This window comes from Ambystoma mexicanum, chromosome 3q, assembly GCF_040938575.1.
Source record: "Ambystoma mexicanum isolate Mex_15411 chromosome 3q, UKY_AmexF1_1, whole genome shotgun sequence".
In the NCBI taxonomy this organism is placed as follows: domain Eukaryota; kingdom Metazoa; phylum Chordata; class Amphibia; order Caudata; family Ambystomatidae; genus Ambystoma; species Ambystoma mexicanum.
In genome coordinates, this window is record NC_090926.1 from 779533209 (window position 1) to 779555697 (window position 22489).

The window sequence follows — 22489 nt, forward strand, 5'->3', positions numbered from 1 at the left end:
GCGAGATGAGATTTCTCATTTTTTCGTGCCGAAGTTGCACTGCTGTGTCTTTTTGCGAGGAGTTGATCAAGACCCCCCAAGATATTTTTACTCCGAAACCTGTTCCACTTTCTCTGCCGACAGAAACCAGGTCGGGTTCCCTCTTTTCCGACCCTTTTTTCCAAAAACCAGTATCTTTGTTTTTTGTTTGTTGACTTCTAAAATCGTTATCTGCAGTGTACTTGGCTAAAGCCGCAAGCTGACGTTGTAGGCCGATTGAGGTTTGATCCAGTTGTATTAGATCATCTGCATAAAGAATTCTAGGAACTTTTGTTTGGCCAATCACTGGGGGAAAAGATCTTATTTCAGCATTAGCTTCCTTTTAATCACCAAAGTATGCTAGAAAAAGTGCCGGAGCAAGAGGACAACCCTGTTTAACTCATCTGGATGTTGGAATCTCAGAAGATATCAGCCCCCTTGAGCTCAGCCGAACTTGTACACTGGTGTTTGAGTGAAGGGCTTGTAGAGGGACCAAATTCTCCGGCGGACAGTTCCAATCGACTAGTTTCTTCCAGAGTTTCGATCTATTAACTAGGTCGAAGGCCTGGGTAAGGTCTATGAACACAAGATACAGTTTCTGATTCCCTTCCAGGACTTTTGCTTTTAATATATTGAGTAGCAAGATGTTAATGCTGGTTCCAGTCCCCTTTTTGAACCCTGATTGCAAGGTGTCTTCACAGGGTGCTTTTTTCACCCAGAGACTCCGCTAATGAACACTTTGGATATCCTTATATTCCACTACTGTCTACTGGATTGTTCCTCCTGGTCCAGTGCCCCTCGTCCTGACCCTGAAAATACTCCACATTCCTGTCTCTACAGATGGAAGTGTTTCAAGAGTAAGCTACCATACACTTTCCATATGACATCTAATAATGCCACAGGTCGGAAATTCCTTGGGTCATCTTTGCGTCCTTTAAAAAAAAAAAAAAAAATTGGTATATTTCCCGCTGAAGACCAGGAGGGCGGGATCTTTCTTTGAGTACTGCATCTTTAGCTCAGTAGATTTGCCCAAACCACTGGAGCAGATTTTAAGTTCTCGTTAGACAAGCCATCGGGCCCTGGCGCCCTAGAATTTTTCAGTTTAGATATTGATAACAATATATCATTTGTATCGTGGAGATCGATCCAGGGGGCAGTTGCTGGTGACGATGTAGATGAACTCAGGAGCCAGGCTGCTAAACTGAGAGTTTGCGGGCATGGAGTGCCCCGTCTTGTGTGAGCATATTGTACGTGCATGGCAGCTTCTTGGGAGGGGAGACTGACATTGCCATGAGATGAGGGAACCAAGGTTGGCGGGCGCACATCTGGAAAACCAGAATCCTTGTGACTGGTTCCTAGTGCATCTTGTGCACTATCTTGTTGAGTAGGGGGCGGGGGAGGCAGGGGGGGGCAGCGTAGATACATTTCCCTGACCATGTTATCCAGAGCACGTTCCCCTTGGGTCGTTCTGCGGGTACCTGAAGGCGTAATCTGGGCATTTCGTGTTCTCCAGAGTTGCGAACAAGTCGGTCTCTGGGAAGCCCCAGTCTGAGAAGACGTTGAGAACAATGTCTTTGTGTAATCGCCACTCGTACTCTACAGGTAGTGGGAAGTCTCTGGTGAGTAAGTCCGCCAGAAGATTAAGTTCCCCTGGAACGTGTTGTTCCAGGAGGAACATCTTGTGTTTGAGAGCCTATTTTCAAATGTTCTGAGACAACTTGGATAGCCCTGGAGAGTGAGTGCCCCATAACAGTTGCATGGCCTTGCGTACGGTCACCTCGTTACTGGCTACAATAAGGGATCTGGAACAGCATGTTTTGAACCCTCTCGTTGGAAGGAAAGATGAGGCTATCTTTGGTCCGAATTAGGCCCCCCAAAAACTGTTTGACTTGGCTGGACTCTAGAATGTACTTTTTCTCATTGATCAAGGCTGAAGAGGAGATCTACTGCCTACTGGGTATTTGTTAGGCATGTTCCGTACGAATCCCCTGGAATTAGCCAGTCGTCGAGGTAAGGATAGAGTGGGATGAACTGCAGCGCAGATGAACAGCCACTACCGCTAGTACCTTCGTGAACACCCATGGAGCTGACGCAATGCCGAAGGGAAGAACCTTGAACTGATAGTGGGTGTCTATCATGAACCTTAGGTACTTTCTGGAAAGTACTTGCTGGCCCATTGAAATATGAAAGTATGCATCTTTCATATCCAACGTGGCCATGTAATCCCCTCCCATGCATGAATTAATGATGACAAGCAAGGCAACCCGAACTGGCCAGTTACTTTGAGGTGGAGGCCGGGGAGTCTCTTGGAGTAGAGTTCCTGCCTCTGCGTTGACCGCTCTGCTGGTATTGGCGGTTTCCAGATGAGCCTTGACCGGAGGACCATGGGGTAATTCCAGAGCCGTATTGACCATGGGGAGACTGGGAGAGAGATTGACCGCAAAGGGAACAGCGAGAATTTGAGACTTCAGCATCTCATGCTCTTTCTTAGCAGTCTCCAGGGCGTCATCGACAGCCTTGCCAAATAAGTGGAGTCTTCGACAGGTTTGTTAATCAGAGTGTCCTGAGTCTCTGGTTTGAAGCCTGAGTTCTTCAGCCAGGCGTGTCTCTTAAAAAGAGTCCTCTGTGCTAGAGTACGTCCAGAAATCGCAGCAGCGTCTTGAGTGTTCTTTAATATATTATGGAACACCTGCCTGCCCTCAGTCACGACCGCCAGCAGACATGATTGCGTGGACACTGGGACCTCTTGAAGGCCTTCCTGGAGCAGGCCCCATTGGGCGTCGCTGTAACTAGTGAGGAGAGTCATATTGTTGGCTATTCAGGTAGAATAGGCCGCAGAAGTAAAGCGCTTGCCTAGGGAACAACATTTTTTTGTAATCTTTATCTGGGGGAGCTTCCGCTGTGGATAGTGGAACCACTGCCCTCTTTCTAGTGGTTTTAACAACCAGGGGCTTTGGTGTGGCATGACCTTGTACATACATAGGGCCAGATAGGGGCGGGGCAGAACAATTTCTTAACCCGAGGGTTCACTGCCCTTGTGAGGGAGTGTGACAAAGCAGGGGCTAGGCGTTTCTTTATTGAGTTGATTAGCGGAATAGGGGCTGTCTCCTGTGTAGTGATCTCAAAATCATCTGTGGCTCTTTTTAGGGTGGCATTAAATAGCATTTGATCATCCACAGGCGAGGACTGTCTTTGCTGAGGTGAAGAAGGTGAGTCTAGACAAATAATGTCCAGGTCAGGGGTATGTGTGGGTGAAAGCCAAGGCCCCTGATCTGCTGGCTGATCCTGCTCCCAGACCTGGTCAGTTGTGTCCTGATCAAAAGGATTGTCCTCATATGTATGCTCCTGTTCTGAGTAATCAAAGACCTCCTCTTGGTGGACTTGTGTAGGAATAGGAAGCTTTTGCAGCTTTTGTGGAATGGAGCAGGAGACTTCTTCCCTAGGTCTCTTGGGAGTAATGTATTTATCAGAGAAATCTATAAATTGGCCCATCTTCTCCATATAATTCTCAAATCTCTGCCTGGTTGACAGGGAAGATGCAGAGGGGTGTGGAGGTGGAAAAGGCTGCTCAGAAGGGGGAGATTTTCCTGACAAAGCCTTAGAGAAAGTCTGGGGGGCTTCAGAATAGTCCTCTCGACGAGATGGGGTGCCCCTTTGTTCTCCTGCTGCCGAAATAATAGCTGCGAGACTCACTTATTTTCGGCGGTTGAATACTAGGTTTCAACGTGCCTTGCGGTGGCATTGCAGTTGACGACTCTACCAAAATCGGAGGTACTAGTGTTCCCTTGGACGGCATGTCGGCGACCATGTGTTTTTGGGGGAAACGCCCTTGTGAAAAGAAAGCCCAGTCGTATGCCGAGAAGACGGTTGCGCGTAGGGCACCGAACCGCGAGGTTCCGAAGAGACAGTCGAAGATTTCAACAGGCATGTTGGAGTTGCGACTTTTACAACGTGTTTGACGAGGCCTTAGGGGTTGTGTGTTTGGGCTTAGATGGTGCATGTGTGGCCCTTGTCGCCAGGGTGTGAGCTCACCATAACAGAGCCGGTGGCCTGTCTGTCAATCCGTGGAGGGGCATCTGGAAACCGGAGGGTTCCGCCGAAAGGTCTATGGCTTCAAGATCGGAGCCATGGCTGCCGCTGGAGTCCTCGTCATCCGAAGCGACAGTGCCAACGGGGGAACAACTTCGCCCTGCATTGCGTAGGCCGCCCACCATTCCGTCTGCCTGCCTGCTCTTTACCGTCCTGGGGCGAAAGAGCTTGCAGGGCAAAAGCTTGCAGGACTTACAAGATTGCTTGTTGTGGTCAAGAGGTAGACACCTATTGCAACGGCGATGGGTGTCCTTCCAGGGGAATTTGAAATTACACAACGGACAAAATTTAAAGGGCGTCCTCTCCATAGCAGAGGTATATGGCAGCCAGACCGAATAGGAAAAGAGAAGGGAAAAGGAAATGCATTCTTGAAAAATAATAAACCCAGGGCCCCACTCTCCCTACTATAAGGGACTGGCCCGGAAGGCCAAGGCCACGCGGTCGACATACGTCGGTCAGTACACCAGTCGCCGAGCAGTAGTGGATGTCTTCGGCAGCAGGAAGTCCACGAAGCAGTCGTCAAAATGAAGCAGTCAGGAGACTAGACGACCGTAGGTCATGGGACAAATTAACAATATTGAGCAATATAAAATCTTGCGAGCTCCGCATAAGGCGACCAACTAGTTGGGTGGAAAAAAACAATCGGAGGGATCTCGATGTGTGAGGAGTTTTGGGTACACTACACCTCACGGATAGTGTTATAGTCACGGCCATGTCGATGTCCCCTTTCGATCTTCGAAAGAAAGATTCAATACTCTGCAAATATCACTAGATGTCAGACTGTATGCACAGCATGTGATTCTAAACAGATTAGCAAGCATCAGAAACATTGTTTCCCTTAGTCTTGTGACTTTGTTACTACTTTCAGTAACTTTTTTTTATCGTACAATGCAGTACAATGGGGTACACTTTTTGGTTTGCCCTAGACTAACACTCAAAGGATGTTTGGTTACTCTAGGTTAGCTAAATGGACAAGCTTGTGGCAGGACTGACATTTTACAATTTGTTGGTGCTTTTTGTTTTAACCTTGCCGCATTTACTGCGTTTGGCTACTAACTGTGGCTAGTGTCCAAACATGGCCATGCCATATGGTTTTTCGCTTGTCCTTTGGCCATCTTGTTATTTTGCCTTCTTCCTGGCCTGTGAGGCCAGGACATTTCTTATATGGACTTCCAGTGCCCGGGAAAGAAGAAGCTTTTGGTGCGCTACTGGAGGGTTATGTGCGTTTGCTGGCAGGATGTAGGCTGGGACTGTCTGGTCCCAATCCACAAACTGGTTTCAGTGTGCCTAAGTGGTATGCATGAGTGTTCCCGCCACTGGTCCTGATTGGACCACTGCTGGGGTGTGTGTGGCTAGTCCTGCTATTGGTTAGTGGGAAGTTCAGCTCTTACCTGGCTTTTACGATAAGAAGATGACCCCTGCACCTATTCCACAGAGATTTTGGAGTAACCTGAAGGAGCCAAGACTCCTGTCAGCTGTGAGACCCGTGAAGAGACCAGACACCCGACTGAAGGAGGCCTGGCGGCCAACTTCTGCTGCTGTCCTGGCAGAGCACTATCTTGCTCATGATCTTCAGCAGTCATAAGAGGGAGCTGCGACCCTTGGAGTGGAGGGAACATCCATACCCGACGTCTGCTCAATACCCTGTGAAGAAGAGCTTTCGGAAGTGTCCCGGACTGTCCTGTGGCTGACCAGCTCAGAGTTTGGACTACCGTGCTGCCAACATCGCTTTTCCGATTTGTGACTTGGAACTTGGGGGGATCCCCAGCTGGTCCTAGAAGACGTACCTCAGCGAAATCTTGGAGTCCTAGCATCAAAGTGACCAGAGATAAGGGGGAAAATCTGACCGCGACAAGTGAGGCCCTTTACGTCATCGTGCTGCAGTGACCACCGTCCGAAACATCTAACCTGACCAGAGTCCAGTCCTGAGAGGGGTATTGCATCGGCTTTTGCTGTATTCTTCATCTGAGAGTCCTTGTACCAGCAAAAGACACCAACCGGAGATCAGCTCGAGCCTGCAACCCCTGTGAATCGAGGACTGACTGATGGTGGGAAAAGCAACCTCGGACCCTCTACCATTGACCTGCCAAGTCTGGAGAAGAATCGGAGTATGGGGTGCAAGTTACAGTGCTTCTTACCTGCCCCTAAACGCTGTTTAAAAGTTTTCCTAACTTTTACAAAACATTTACTATACTTTGGTTTTAGCATAGCTTGCTGGCGCAAGTCTTCGAAAGTTGGGGACACTTCCATTTGTTATAATACATCGTCTTCTAACCCTTGGAACTGTTCACTGGACCCCTACCTTTGTTTTTTCCTGCATCACAAACTTTTTCAGAACTTTCCTGAACCTTTGGCCATAAGTCCCCAGACAATTTAGGGAAGGACTTCTAAAGATAGGGTTAATTCTCTGTGGACCTGTAGTACATAACCTAATCTGCACTTTTTTTTTTACAGGTGTTTCATTTGTGGTATGCCCTACTTCAGTGACATGACACATATAATATATATATATATATATATATATATATATATATATATATATATATATATATATATATATATATATATATATATATATATATATATATATATATATATATATATATATATATATATATATATATATATATATATATATATATATATATATTCTATTAGTGTTGTGTGATATTTCAACCTGTTAGTAGTCGTTTTTCATAGTGTTGTTTGGCCATAAATAAATAACTATTTGTATACATACTATGTGTAATTTGTGATTCCCATTGTGTGCACTCATTGTGGACTCTTTACAAGCTCACCACCTCCTGAGATTTAGCCTAGACCCTCAGTCACTGCTACCTTGAATTGGTTTGGCTACAGCTTCTCAGAGTTGTCCCCCGTCACAATATAGTTTGGCCTTCTATACATCTGTCCACCAGCCCAGAGTATAGAAAATCGGTCCTAAAGAAATTGGTGTACAGCAGTTGGATGACGCTCTCCACTTAACATCTGGGTGTTCTGTGAAAAGGATCAGGAATGGGTACTTCAGTGTAGTGCATTGGTGGTGTGTCCAGATTATACTTACACAGTGCGACATGCATTACTTACCATAATAGCATTTCTGATGATTCTATCTGCTCAGATTCACATGCTGTGCATATAGTCCGAGATCTAGTGGTAAACACAGAGTATTGCATGTTGTCTTTCAGGGATCGAAAGGAGACGTCAACATGGGCGTGCCTGCAACACTATCCTTAACGTGATGTGTAGTGTACCCAAAATCTCTCGCGCGTCGAGGTCCCTCCAATTGTATTTTTTCTGCTGTGAGGAAGCCTTATGAATATCGTGAGTGAGTACAGAAAAGAGAATAGTAGTAAGACGTCTATGTTCCTTCCATCCGAGTGGGGAGGAAGGGTGGGCACATGTTAATCTAAGCAGATACAATCATCAGAAATGCTATTACGGTAAGTAATGCATGTCTTCTGATGCTTGTTAATCTGCTTAGAATCACATGCTGTGCATAGACTAGTGAGCAGTACCCAGGGTTGGAGGTGGGTTGTGAGAAGGAATAGTAGTGAAAATATGTCTTAGTACTGCTTGTCCCACCTGAGAATTAGACCTAGAGTGAGTGTCTAGGCAATAGTGTTTTGTAAAGGTGTGTACAGAACTCCAGGTTTCCGCTTTGCAAATGGACTCAAGGGGAACATTTGCAATTAATGCTATGGAAGCCCCAGTGCCTTGAGTAGAATGTGCTCTAGGCTTGAAGGGCAGTTCTCTCTTAGCAAGAGAGAAACAGAGTGTGATTGCATTTGACAATCCACCTAGAAATGATGGATTTGGAGACTGGGTCTCCTTCTCTGCCTGCTGCCACTGAAACGAAAAACTGATTTGTCTTTTTTAGTGGTCGAGTTCTTTCCATGTAAAACATGACTGCCCTGCGTACATCAAGCGTGTGCAGGTTTCTTTCTCCCATGCTTGAAGGGTTTTGAAAGAACGTTGGTAGTTCTATGGATTGGTTTACATGGAACTTTGAAATGAATTTAGGCGCAAACCTAGGGTGAGCGTGCAGAACCACCTTATCTCTGTGAACTGTCACAAAGGGGTCTAAAACTTGGAGCGCTTGTAGTTCACTTACTCTCCTAATGGAAGTAATAGCTATTAAAAAGGCAGTCTTGTAGGTGAGATCTTTAAGACTCGCTCTATGCATGGGCTCGAAAGGAGGCCCCATAAGTCTAGTCAACAGCAGGTTTAGGTGCCATCCGGGAGCTGGGTTAGAAATGGGGGTATTACCCAAATTGACCTTTTACAATTGACCTTTTGCACAATTGACCTAATTATAGTGGTCCTAATTGACTTTCTGCACAACTGACCTTCATATTATTTTAGTTATTTTATATATGTATTGGGTTGGTTTGGATTATAAATAATATAAGGGTACTGGGTGGGGGGTGATGGGGAGTTGCGGGCTTGGGCGGATTCACCCCGCATATATATCCCAATTGACCTTCAAAATTAGGTCAATTCTCCCGAGGTCAATTGTGAAAAGGTCAATCAGAAAAGGGAGGGTGAATTCTCTTCACTCCCTCCATGAAAGCCTTAATAACTGGTATTTTCCACCACAACACTTTTTGTTGTGAAGTAGTGTAGGCTGAAAGCGTCGCTAAGTGAACCTTCAGAGAGTTAAAGACCAGGCCTGAGTCAAGTAAATGATTTAGATACAAAACAATGAGTGTGGGAGAGCAGTCAATAGGGTTGATGCTCTAAGAGTTGCACCAGATGACAAACCGTTTCCACTTACTGGAATAGAAATATCGAGTGTTTGTTTCCTTTCTTCCCCGAGTATGTCCATACATCTTTGAGAGAGCCGCAGGTGCCCAAACTTTATGACTTCAGGAGCCAGGCCGCTAAGTTCAATGTCTGCGTGCATGGGTGAAGAGTCTCCCCTTTGTCTTGCGACAACATGTTGTACAAGCAAGGCAGTTTCACTGGAGGAGATAGAGACATCTCCATCAGATGAGCGAACCAGGGTTGGCGGGCCCACATGGGGGCCACCAGTATCATCATGACTGGTTTGTGCTGCATCTTGTGCACTATCTTGTTGAGTAGGGGAGTCGGGGGGTGGGGTGGGGGGAGCGTAAACAAATTTCCCTGACCATGTTATCCAGAGTCGGTTCCCCTTGGAACGGTTCTGGAGGTACCTGGAGGCGTAATCTTGGCATTGAGCGTTCTCAGAGTTGCGAACAAGTCGATCTCTGGGAAGCCCCATTCTGCGAAAACGTTGGAGACAATGTCTTTGTGCAGTCACCATTGTTAGTGGGAAATCTCTGCTGAGTACGTCTGCCAGAAGATTTCCCCTGGAACATGTTGTGACAATAGGAACATGTGTTTGAGAGCCCACTTCCAAATGTTCTGGGACAGTTTGGATAGCCCTAGAGAGTGAGTGCCCCCTTGTTTGTTTAGATAGTACATGGCCGTGGTGCTGTCCGTGAGGACCATGACCGTCTTTCCCTGCAGTTGTGTCTGGAAATCTTTTAGTGCCTTGAACACTGCTAATAGTTCCAACAGGTTTATGTGGTTGGATGCTATGCCTGACGACCAACCTCTGTGCGCTGTTTGTTGAAGCAGGAGAGCTCCCCACCCTGTGAGAGATGCGTCTGAAGTTAAAGTGGCCTCCACTGCTGGGGTGGTGAAGGATTTCTCTTTCAAGAGGTTGTCCCTCGACCACAACCGCAGCGAGAGAACGAGGGCTGGCAAGACGACCACTAGATCGTCCCATTGTCCGCTGGCCTGACACCACTGGCTGTTGAGCCACTCCTGCAATGGACGCAAGCGCGCGCGGGAACCAAGTAAATACATGATGCCATCATTCCTAACAGTCACATAGCTTTGCGTACCGTCACCTCTCAACCGGCTACATATTGAGGGATTTGAAACAGCATGTTTTGGACCCTCTCGTTGGAGGGGAAGACGAGGCCGTTGTTTGTTTGAATTAGAGCCTCTAGGAACTGCTGGACTTGAATGGGGTCTAGGCTGGATTTCTTCTCGTTGATAAGAGAAATCCAGACTGAATAAAAGATCTATCGTTCTTTGGGTATTTGCCAGACATGTTTCGCAAGAGTCCCCTGTTATGAGCCAGTCGTCGAGGTAAGGATAGACCAGGATGGATTGCCTGTGCAGGTGTGCTGCTGCCACCGCTAGTACCTTTGTAAATACCCTTGGTGCGGATGCTATGCCGAAGGGTAGTACCTTGAACTGTTAGTGCTTGTCTTGTATCATGAATCGGAGGTAATTTCTGTGCACCAGCAACATTGAAATATGAAAGTATGCATCTTTCATGTCCAATGTTGCCATGTAATCCCCCTGTGAGAGCAGGGGAATTACTCCCTGCAGAGTTACCATGCAAAATCTTTGTGGCTTTACAAATTTCTTTGCTGGGCTCAGATCTAATACAGGGTACATGGTGAGATCCTTTTTGGGTACAACGAAGTACACTGAATAAATACCTTTGCTTACCTGTGACAGAGGTACGACCTCTATGGCTCTCTTCTCTTGTAGTGTCTCGACTACCTGAAGAAGGATCCGCAGATGGTCTGGTGACAGTCGTCTTGCGCGTGGAGGTCTGAACGTTGGGGACCAGCTGAACTCTATACAGTACCCGTGGGCCACGGTCTTTAGCATCCACTGGTCCGTAGTTATCCCCTCCCATGTCTTAAGGAATGATGTTAACCGGCCCACGACCAGGGAGGCATGGGAGGGGACCTGAATCTTCGGGTCATTTTGAACCCGAAGCCCGGGAGCCTCTGGGGGTAGAGTTCCGGCCCCTTCCTTTCCCACAGCGCTGACCCCTCTGGGGATACGGGGTGATGTATCCGCTGGTTCCCTGTGGAGAGGACCAATTGTTTCCCCAAGGTGTAATGTTGTTGAGGGAAACGTTGGCCACGAAAAAGGCATCTGGACCCAGATCCTCGTCTTGTGGATGGTCTGAGTAATTTGGTCTAGCATTGTTATTGTATCGTGCTCCTTTTTTGCAGTCTCGAGGGCCTCGTCGACCGCTCTTCCAAACAAGTTGGATTCTTCCAAGGGTTTATTAATAAATGACGCTTGTGTCTCTGGCTTGAACCCAGAGTTTCTTAGCCACACGTATCTCTTTAGGAGTGTGCCCTGAGCTAAAGATCGACCCGCTGTTTCAGCGGAATCTAAAGTTTTCTTAAGTATACTCTGGTTTACTTGTCTGCCTTCGGTTACCGTGGCCAGGAGACAAGTCCGTAGAGGCTCGGGAAACTCCTGTAGGCCTTCTTGTACCAAGGCCCACTGAGCGACGGCGTAGCGGGCTAACAGGGAGGTATTGTTAGCGATGCGTGTAGAAAAAGCTACTGCGGCCGCGACCCTCTTTCCAAGGGTGTAAAGCATTTTACCTTCTTTGTCAGGGGGTGCCTCGCCGGTTGACAGAGGAACCCCTGCCCTTGCAGTGGTCACCACCAGGGAGTCTGGGGTGGAGTGACCTCCCATATAAAGGGGATCAGAAGGAGACGGCCGAGAAAGCTTTTCTATCCTCAGATTAACCGCTCTTGTGAGTGCAGGTGTTGACAATGAGGGAGCCAGATGCTTTTTAATTGAGTTGAGGAGAGGAATAGTCTGGCTGGCTGGTGGCTTCTCTTTAAGAATATACTCCACAAAGTCAGCTTTAGGGATAGCTTCATCAGTAGCGATTTTGAAATGTTCTGCTGCTTTGCGCAACATGGCGTTAAATGTCATTTGATTGTCCACTGGCGAGGGCTGTCTAGTGGGAGTGGTCGGGGGGAATCCAAACACAGGGCATCAGGATCTGGTGAAGGATTTGGAGACTGCCACGGCTGAGGGTCACCCACATCCGGGTCTCCCACCCCACCACTCTGTGGTATCATGCATGTCCTCAGGATTGATGAAATGAGCTTCCACCCGAGTGTCTGCAGGAATCTCTGTCTCAGTGAGGTCATAGGTGTACACATCCTCCTCCTAAGAGGGGTCAAAGAGTCTTCGAAATTTGGCCACAGGGTCCAAAGGGCTCTCTTCCTGTGGTCTCTTTGGGGTGGGGTGCTCTGAACGGGTAACACACCTGTCAAGCCTTTCCATACAGCTTTTAAACTTTACTCTGTTCCAAACAGAAGACCCAGAGTGGCCTAGAGGTGAAAAGGGCTCCTGCAAACGACACTCTGCCGCAAAGCGTCGAGATTTTTGTCTCAACGTTGAAGAAATAACTTCCTCGCCCTCCGAAAACACCTCCCGGGGGACCGGTGGCGTGTCCCTGTGTTTTTCTTTCAGTTTAGCGGAGGGTGCCGGGATTCCCCTTAGCCTATCTTTGGATTTCGACAGATCCTTGGCCTTTTCCGTAGGCCTTGACAAATCCCTTGACTGGCGCCTACGAGTGTCGGCCGAAACAATTCTCGCTATGCTTTCGGCAACGTCCTCCGCCGACGGGAGGCGCGTGGCCTCGGCCTGCGATTGTGAAGTTTTCGGCAGAGCCAGGGGTTTGTCTCCGGCGGACACTTTCTTCAGCGGAGCCGGGGCCTGGTCTTCGCCGGACACCTTCTTTGGCGGATCCAGGGCCTTGTCGCCAGACGCCTTCTTACGATGCATCTTGAAGGAACTTGGAATATTAGAAGTAGCGCCCTGTCGCTAGGCGCATATGCGGCTGAGGGGAGGGCTGCCGATCTTGATGGTCAGCAGGTACAGCCGGAACTTCCGGTGTACCCGTTGGCGCTAAAGTCTTCTTCGACTTAGTCAAAGAATGACTGGGGGTTGTGTGCTTATTGATTTGCAAATGTACGTCTTTGTCACCGGGGTGTATATTCCCCATAGCAGTGCCTGAGCCGTGCCTGCCGGGCCGGGAACAGACGATGCGAAGCAGGAACGCTCCGTCAAAAGGTCAACGACCTCTGGTTCACAGGTACGTTCATCACTATTGCCATCGTCGCACTCGGTTGCGGCAGCGGGAGATGACTCGGCCTTCGACATCCCGTAGGCCGCCCACCGCTTGACTCGGCGCTCCTTCAAAGTTTTAGGACGGAGGAGCTTGCAGGCTGCACAACCGTCTTCGTTGTGATCGAGGGGCAAGCAACGGTTACACCGTCGATGCTCATCTCTCCAAGGAAATTTGCCTTTACAAATGAAGCAGAACCAAAATGGATTCCTCTCCATAGCGAAGGATAGGTAAAGTGACGAAGAACAAAGAGGAAAGAGGGAGGAACGGGAAAGGCATTCTCAGATTGTACAGAAATGTCCACCCCGACCCCGCTCTACCTACTGTGTAGGTCGGCTGAAAGGCCCGGCCACGTGTTCGGCAGCGCCGACTGGATCACTGTCCGTCAAAGGTCTGTTGGAGGGTTCAGCGGAGACCTGGAACAGCCGTCGAAGTGAAGGGCGGTTAGGGTGATCGTAAGTATTTATATTCTATTATTCCACCAAAGGTCGAAGGGACAATAAGCAATGTCTCCGACGAGCTCCGCTTAAGGCAACCAGCATGCTGGGCAGAATAAAACAATCAGAGACCTCGACGCGTGAGGGATTTTGGGTACACTACATGTCACGTAGGGATAGTGTTATAAGCACGCCCATGTCAACGTCCCCATTCGATTCTCGAAAGACAAGATGCAATACTCTGCAGTGACCACTGGATGCAGGACTATATGCACAGCACGTGATTCTAAGCAGATTAACAAGCATCAGAAATGAGGATAAGAATGAGATAATTGATTGGTCTGTAACTTTTGAGTATGCCTGTGAAGTACAAGGAGTGGGTGATGCTGATAGAATCGCATGGTTGCTCAGCACGCTGCCCCATTCTGGCTGCAGCGCCATTATGGAAATGCCTAAAGCTGACAGGCCAAATTTTGCAAAATTTAAGCAAACTCTCTAAAGTTTTGGAAGACTCCTGCCCAATAGCTGAGGAGATTTAGAGAGTACAAAAAGAAAAAATGTATTACTTATGTTACTTTTGTTACAGATTAATTGAAAAACGTGTGTGGCTGGGTAGAAGGTTATCAGGTAACCACCTTTGAGGGCATGATTAATTTGGTCATGCTTGAGCATATTTTTGCCTCTTGTTCCCCAGAGCTTAAGCAGCATTTGGCTGCCTCAAAGGAGTTAAATCCAAATAGACTAGCCATTGCAGCAGACTTCTGGGTCTCACATAGAGTGTCCCATAAGGGCAAGTCTGCTTCAGGTAAGCAGGAGGAGGAAAAGAAGCAGAAGGAAAAAGAGGGTAGGGGTACCTATAACACTATGTCCAAGAAGGCCCACAAAAAGTTGAAGAAGGGGAAAAGTCACAAGAGTCAGGTCAGGGTAATGGGACTAATCCTCCCAAGCATGAGAGTGGTTTCTCTAAGCCTCCCTATATGTCAAGATCCAGTGGGACTTGGTACACTTGTGGAGCCAGTTACCACAGGAAGGGGAACCCCAAGTGTAAGATGTTGGGGGTCCACTCTGCAGGTCTGGCCTTCTCTCAGTATGAGGAAGAAGAGTTTGCAGGGGTGTCCTTCCCTTTAGATTGCTTCCCCTCAGGTGAAGAATCTGAAGATAGACTACAGTCTGTTGAATATAGTAGTGCTGGAGCTTCTGCTCCTATCCCAGACGTGTCCCTTAGTCATGTGTTCTCTGGAGATAGTGTTCAGGTAGTAGGTGTAAATACCTCTATTCTTAGGAATACTGGTCCCAGTCTAACAGAAGTAGCTTCCTCCATGGTAAACCCACATGGCCTTGCCAGAAGTCCTGTTGGGATACTCAGTTGACCGATGGGTCCTCTCTCAGTATTCCAATAGCACCTGTCAGTAGAGCTGTGACTAGTGACCTGGTCAGGCATCTGTCAATGTTAGGAGAGCTGTTCCGAGAAGAGTTCTGGGTGGGATTAGTCTTCAAGACATAGGTCCTGATAGTCACTCAACAGACCCTTCAAGCACTTCGTCTCAGAAACAGGCTGCCTTAGCCAAGACTAAGGGAAAGCCTAGGCCTAAGGGGAAACCCATGACCAGAAGCGTCGTATAAAGAGGCAGAGGGAAAGAAAATATTCCCCCTGCCCTAGCTACAACATTGGTTAAAGTAGTTGGTAGAGTTCCTATTCCTGGTTTGGAACAAGGGCTCCCAGAAGATCTTGGATATTATAGGGCTCCTGAACTACCTAGCATGCTGGTAGAGGATATCCCTAGGGAAAGAGATGAGTAAGGGCCAAAAAGGACGGAAGGAAACCATCTTACCTAGGCCTGTGGTGAAAGGCCTGCTTCCAGTGGCAGGGTTCCCCTCCAGTGAAGGATACAAAAGGAAGGCGGGTTACTAGAAGGTAAACTCACAGAGCACACCAGAGAAAACCTTGAGAGGTTGGAGGTTTCCCAGGACGTGAGGCCCTTTCTCCTACAGTTCGGGTGTGCCATTCCACAAGTGGTTCATCCTAGTGTCAGGATACCACTAGAGTGGTCCAAAACACTTTCTTGCTGGCCCATGATTGGGGTTCCCAAAAGAAACCCACTGCAGAAGTCTCCCTCTCTGTCACCAGGTTGACGTAAGTGAGACCAGTATTCACATACTCCAGAGTTCACTTTTAGGAGTGGACCCATGTGTACCAAAGGCAGGGCCTACTTTGTTTAGCGCTTGACCCTTGAGACCTCAGACAGTAAGTTGAAATTGGTGGTTGCTGATCACACCACCATATGCCTTAATGACAACCCACAGAGAATGACTTCCAAGTCAGTCATTAATGCCATACTGAATGATAGTCCCAGGGGTAGCTCCTCTGCTGTACTCCGTTGTGGTCAGACCCAGAGGAGGGGGAGTTAAGTGACCTGTCAAGTGTCACTTAGCGGTCATCCACAGGAAGGTGGTCCGAGAGAGAGAACCATTTGATATCTCATGTGTTTCATTGGAGCCCTCAGTGAGCCCCAGATAAGGAGGTGGGACCTTCTCATGTCAAACTTATTATTAAATCCCTGAACAAATGTGAGTGTCTGGGCCTTGCCATGTTTCGCAACTTGGCAAGGTAATATATTCAGAAGGCCTTGGTGGACCTGGACAGGTTACCATAGAGTTTCCTATAAATAGTGTGGAGGAACTTGAGATGGAATAGGAGCCCTGCATAGGGCTATAGAGAGGGAGCCAGAGAAATCTGTGCGTCTCCCTGCCCGATATCAAAGCAGCCCTGCTAATGGCTTCACTGAGGATGACCTAGTGTCCCCTCACCGGACCCCATATCAGCTAGGTGAGCTGGAGATTTATTTTAAACAATCTCCGCCCTTGTTGTCACTGCAGCCCTCTAACAGATTGGTGGACACCAGACTGTATTCTGGGAGTTAGTGAACCGACCAGGTTTGGGTGTTGTGGTGGTTCAGACCAAACAAGAATTTCTGACAGTTGGTGTGAGATCCACTCCTTGTTCCAACAGAGGGTGGCCGATCAATCTAGCTGACTAGAGTCCAGTTCCGAGGATCTGGAGGGACATACAGGTAAGGTCAGTTTGGGATTCTGTATGGAGACTAGAGCTCTGTATTCTGTCCCCAAGACAGAGACACACCCTCCACTAAGAGGTAACGCCTTAGTGGATCAGCTCTGTTCTGAAAAGTACAATTGCCTTTATGATCTCTTGGTAGGGTATGGCAACATATACCTTGCAATGTATGCTGAGGAGGAGACAGCATTTTCTCCCTTTTCCGATCCTTAATTCAGTGTATGGACTTCTGGATTGGTGCCTGGAAGGGACATCTGTCAAATGAGCTTAGCCCCTGTTCTAAACGGGAAAATGGATCTCATCAATACAGGTCTGAATGACATGGCAGATTCAATCCCCACTTGGAAGGAACTGGGAATGATTCAAGAGACTGGGTGTCAGGACCTTCATCAGGCCAAATTGTTCCGGGAGACAACCAGGTGTCAGACTGAACAGGATCCATTGGCCTATGTTGGTGTATGTGGGGGCAAGATGCAACTGTAACGCTCACCTGATTCCCGTAGAGGCGCCGGTCTTGACTGGGCGTATACCGTATCTTCAAAAGTGATGTGTAACACACGGCTGGCTCTTTGGGCTGGACCTCTGTGCACTGTATGTCTGGCTCGAAGGGTAAGATATCTGCAGATAGAAAATGTGGGATTAATGAACTGGGTTATTGAATGTCTCTCTCTTCTTCCCTTTCTCTTCTCCTGTAGAACCCCAAAGGTTAACGCTCTCACCTTAGGTAAGTGAACGCCGTGCTCTCCATCTGCCTCGAGGCAGGGTGCTGTAACCAGTTTCTTCACTGGATAAGGGGAGCAGGCCTCTTGACTTCAGAGGACTACTGTCCGTCGTTTACTGCACGAACGGTAAGTTTCGAGTAATTCTAATGTTTTTAAAGTCTTTAGTAATGATGTCTCTTGTTTTGCAGGGTTCCGGCGATGGCGGATGGCGGGCTGAAGTGAGTTGAAGATGGAGCCCGTGTGATGAATAGAAGCGCCTGGAAGCACGTAAGTAAGCGCTTGTTGCCTGCTTCACAATGCGCTCCAACTGTCTTTTTATTTTGCAGGTACAAGTTCGGGGCGGCTGCAGGGTGCCGGAATACCCACTGGGTTAGATGTGGAAAGGAGTAATGGCACGTGAGTATTAAAGTTCCCCAATGTCTTTAAACGCACCTTGTTTTGTCTTTCAGATGCGGGATGCAGCGCCGAAGGCCTCCGGAGCGTGCGAAGAGTTGGTAAGCTTTTGTCTTTCAGATGCCGGAATGCAGTGTGAAGACCTCCGGAGCGCACGAAGAGTAGGTAAGCCTTTGTCTTTCAGATGCCGGAATGCAGCGCGAGGCGTTGGTGACAGCCGATGGACCAGGTAAGTGAAGAGCTGTCACTGAAGACCGTAATGCTAACCTGTTCTTTCTTGTCTTTATAGGTGTTGCTGAAGAGTGGATTCAGAATGGTAAGCCTTTTTCCTTAAGCCCAGGATCAGATGCAGAAGACACGATGAGCGTTCTGCTGCTGAGGATGCAGAATAACGCAAAGCAAGATTCATCCATCGGGTGTGATTTAAATAGCCTCCTGTAGTGCTTTGGTGTCTCCTTCCACAGCCACGCCTAGGTAAGAAAAGAGTTCCTGCTTTCCAGAAGAGTTCCAGTGTTCTGAACCTAGGGAGTGGCTCCTGCCCCACCCAACAGGAAAAGTAGTTCCAAACAGAAGAGGATCAGAGACTCAACTGGCAGGCAAGTAAGCAGCATGGTCTGCTGCAGGTAAGTCCACCCAAGCATTATGAGCCCGGCGCTTTCAGCGCTGGGACTGGGCATATTTATGAGCCTGCTGCCACTGGCGCCAGGACTGGGTCCAAAAGGTCCCAATTGGGACTGGTTGGCACTCGGAACCTGGGTTATGGATCTGCTTCCAAGGGAGTTGGGAAAACCCTGACCTTTTGGAAGCAGAGATCATGACAGCAACCTCTTGTCAGTTAAATACTTCATGTACAGAACTGGGCAACCCCCAAGCCCAAGTAATGACTTTCCAGGCCCTAACTGGGAAATCCAGGAGTAAGGTGGCAGGCTATAGCAGAATATCTGCCCCTCTGACTGCCCTCACTACTTATAGGGGACCTAAATAATTCTGAGTGTGAGAAGGCCATCACTGGCCTGAAAGAATCCTTAGGCCAGGCCCCTAGTGTATGGGCACCTGATTGAAAGAGACGTTTCTTGGTGCAGGCAGATGCCTATGACACTGGGATAGTTGGGAAGCGTTCACAGCTTGATGACAAAAGTGAGGAACAACCTATATGTCACATCAGCTACCAGTTTAGGTGTGGAGAAATAAGGTGGCCCCAGGTGGAGAAAATATGTTTTTCCATTATATGGGGCCTTAGGATGTTGAGGTCCTACCTCCATGGGACTCACTTCACTGTGTAGGCTCACCCTAAGCCTTTGAGGTGGTTGGTGGATATTAAGGGAAAGAATCCAAAGTGGCTCAGGTGGATCATGAGTCTGCAGGCATTGAACTTCACTATTGGGCATAGGCCAGATCCCAAAGTTAGCAATTCTGATGGACTGTCCAACTGGAATAACCGACTGGAACAGAGTACCCGTCCCGGGGTGGATTAGTTCCCCCTGTCCCAAGTCTGCGCAGGGAGTCAGGGAGCGAGTGATGGACCCCCAAACATTTTGCTTTTATTCTTGATCCTGACTTGTACTTTTTATAGTGCAGTGAAGCCTTAAGCTCACTACACTGTCTTTTGCTCATCTTCTATGGTGAAACTGAAATGTCCTTCAGGCTGTTAGTACTGGGAAACATTGTTTCCTCTAGTCTTGTGACATTGTTAATACTTTTAGTAACTTGTAATCACTTGTGGTAACTTATCATTGTATAATGCATCTTACAATGCAGTACAATGGGGTACCCTTCTTGTGTTGCCCTAGACTAACACTGAAAGGATTTTCAGTTACTCTAGCTGTGCTTCATGGACAAGCTGGTGGCAGCAGTCACTTTTTTGGTGCTTTTTATTTGAGCCTTACCATGTTTGACTACTAACTGTGGATATTGGTTTATTGCTCGTCCTTTGGCCATCGTGTTCTTCAGCCTTCTTCCTGGCATTTGAGGCCAGAAAAATCCTTATATGGACTTCAAATGCCTGGGAAAGCAGAAGTGTTAAGGCAATCGGAGGGTTATGTGTGTTTGCTGGCAGGATGTGGGCTGGGCCTGTCTGGTCCCAAACCACAAACTGGTTTCAGTGTGTCTGAATGGTATGCATGAGTGTTCCCCCGCCAGTAAAGAGGGGGGGGGGCAGGGGGGAGGGTGTCTGTCTGTGTCGGTCTCTCTCTCTAGTCCTGCTATTGGTTAGGAGGAGGTTCGGCTCTTACCTGGCTTTTAGGATAAGAGGACCCCTGCACCCATTCTTGAGAGATCCTGGAGTAACCTGAAGGAGCCAAGACTCCTGTCCCGCTGTGAGACCCGTGAAGGGACTGGAGACCCGACTGAAGGAGGCCTGGCTACCAACTTCTGCTGCTGTCTTGGTGGAGCCCTGTCTTGCTTGTGATCTTCAGCAGTCCCGAGAGGGATCTGCAACCCTTGGATTGGAGGAAAGATCCATTCCTGATGTCTGCTATGTAACCTGCGAAGAAGAGCCAACAGAAGAGTCCCAGTACGTCCTGTTGCTGACCAGCTCACAGTTTGGGCTACCATACTGCTGAAGTCGCTGTTCCGAGTTGCGGCCTGGAACTTTGGGGATCCTCAGCTTGTAATACAAGACTTACCTCAGCAACATTTCAGAGTCCTAGCTTTAAGGGCACCAGAGATAGGAGGGAAACTGACTGACAAGTGAGGCCCTTTGTGTCGCTCCCAGAGATCAGCTCAAACATGCAAATCGAGGACTGTGATTGACGGCAGGAAAAGCATCCTCAGACTCTCTTCCATTGACCTGCCAAGTCTGGGGAAGAATTGGAGTATGGGGATTAAGTTACAGTGGCTCTTACCTGTCCCTAAACTCCCATTAAAAGTTTTCCTAACTTTTACTATACTTTGGTTTTACCACAGGTTGCTGGCGCAAGCCTTTACGAAAGTTGGGGACACTTCTATTAGTTAGAATACATTGTCCTCTAACCCATGGAACTGTTCACCCAACCCCAGAGACCCGACCTTCGTTTTTTCCTGCATCACAAACTATGTTGGAACTTTACTTAGCATTTGGACATAAGGCCCCAGACAATTTAGGGAAGGACTTTTGAACATAGGGTTAATTCTCTGTGAACCTGTAGTACATAACCTAATCCACACTTTCTTTTACAGGGGTTTGATTTGTGTCATGCCCTACTCCAGTGACTGTATATATGTAATCTATAATTAGTGTTGTGTGATATTTCTACCTGTTAGTAGTCATTTGTCATAGTGTTGCTTGGCCATAAATAAATAACTATATTTGTATACATACTGTCTAAGTGTCATTTGTGATTTCTATTATTGTGTGTATTCATTGTGGACCCTTTACAAGCTCACAACCTCTTGAGACATAGCCTAGACCCTTGTCACTGCTACCATGAATTGGTTTGGCTACAGCTCCCCAGAGTTGTCCCTGTAACAATATAGGTTGGCCTTCTATACATCTGTCCACCAGGCCAGAGTATAGAAATCAGTCCTAACAGTCATTCTGTAGAACTTGGGAGTTTTCAAAGGCAGTTTTGCCTAGCACTACTTAATGCGCTACAGTAATCGATCCAGGGCATTATAATTGCCCTTACAAGAGTCTCACAATTTGTATGCAAAACATATGACCTGACCAACCTTAGCAGTCTTAGAGGGTACTGAGTTCTCCCAAACAAGCCATCTACTTGGGCATCAGCCCCGAGGGTGAAATCAAAAACAAGTTCCAAGGTTTTGATTTTATATGACACCTTAACGGGATAACCATAGATAAGGAAGCATGCATACTATGTACCTAATTTGGCTCTTGCTTGTTGTGAACCAAAAATAAGTAGCTCGGTTTTAGGACCGTTAAGGCAAAGCCAGTTTGTAGACATCCAAGATTGGATTGCACCATAGACATTTGTGATTTTCTCTGTATCCTTGACATAGTCTTCACTCAACTCTATGATAAGTTCAATGGTGTCTGCGTAGTTGGTAAACTGAGTCCCTAGCTCTTCAAGTAGGTCACACAGAGAGCGAATACAAATATTAAAGCGAGCAAGTTAAATGCATGCACCCTGGGACACGCCACATGTGATAACTTCTACTTCTGAAGTAGATCCACCCCCCCAAACTAATTTTAGATTTCCTATCCCTCCGGAAAGATTTGATCCATGAGGTAGCTTCTTCTGAACACTGTCATGAGTCGGAGAGGATAGCAATAAGTCTTTCGCGGTCCACCAAGTCAAAGGCTGCTGATAAATCCAATAACATCAGCAGCCCTGACTTACTTTTATCCACAATGTCCAGCATATTAGTCTGTAGATCCACCAGTGTACTTTCAGTTCCATGATTTTGTCTAAAGGCTGATTGTCTAGGATGTCAACAGTTTGTTGTTTCCAAATGTCCCTGAAATTGTGCAGTGGCAATTTTGTCCGCCATCTTCAATGAAAAAGGGACATTAGTTATTGGTCTCAAGTTACCATGTTCTTTGGGGTCTTGACCAGGTTTTTTTTTTATTAGAGTGACAACCAAATTTTTTTATATAATCAGGGACTGTCCCATGAGAGAAGGTGGCATTGACAAAGCAGGTAAAGAAAGGACTTAATAGCTCAACATTGTTGAGAAAATTTTTAGCAGGGATGGTATCGCCTATACATGTTACAGGATGCATCTTCCTAGGTGTGGACATCATAGTATCCATGGAGATGTGAGTAAAATAGAATTTTTGCGTGTCTGTTACCCATTGATTTGTGGGTATTGTTAACAAATTCAGAGTGCCGGATTAAGTCCTTTCATCTGCAATTTACCGGTGGGCAAATTTAATTTT

The 22489-nt window shown here is 47.5% G+C and overlaps 1 protein-coding gene across 1 annotated transcript in view; it reads right to left on the reverse strand.

The window, feature by feature from the left end:
* Positions 1-22489, reverse strand: part of NUP85 (nucleoporin 85) — a 977524-nt gene that overhangs the window by 582464 nt on the left and 372571 nt on the right. The gene's annotated exons all lie outside the window — the stretch shown is intronic.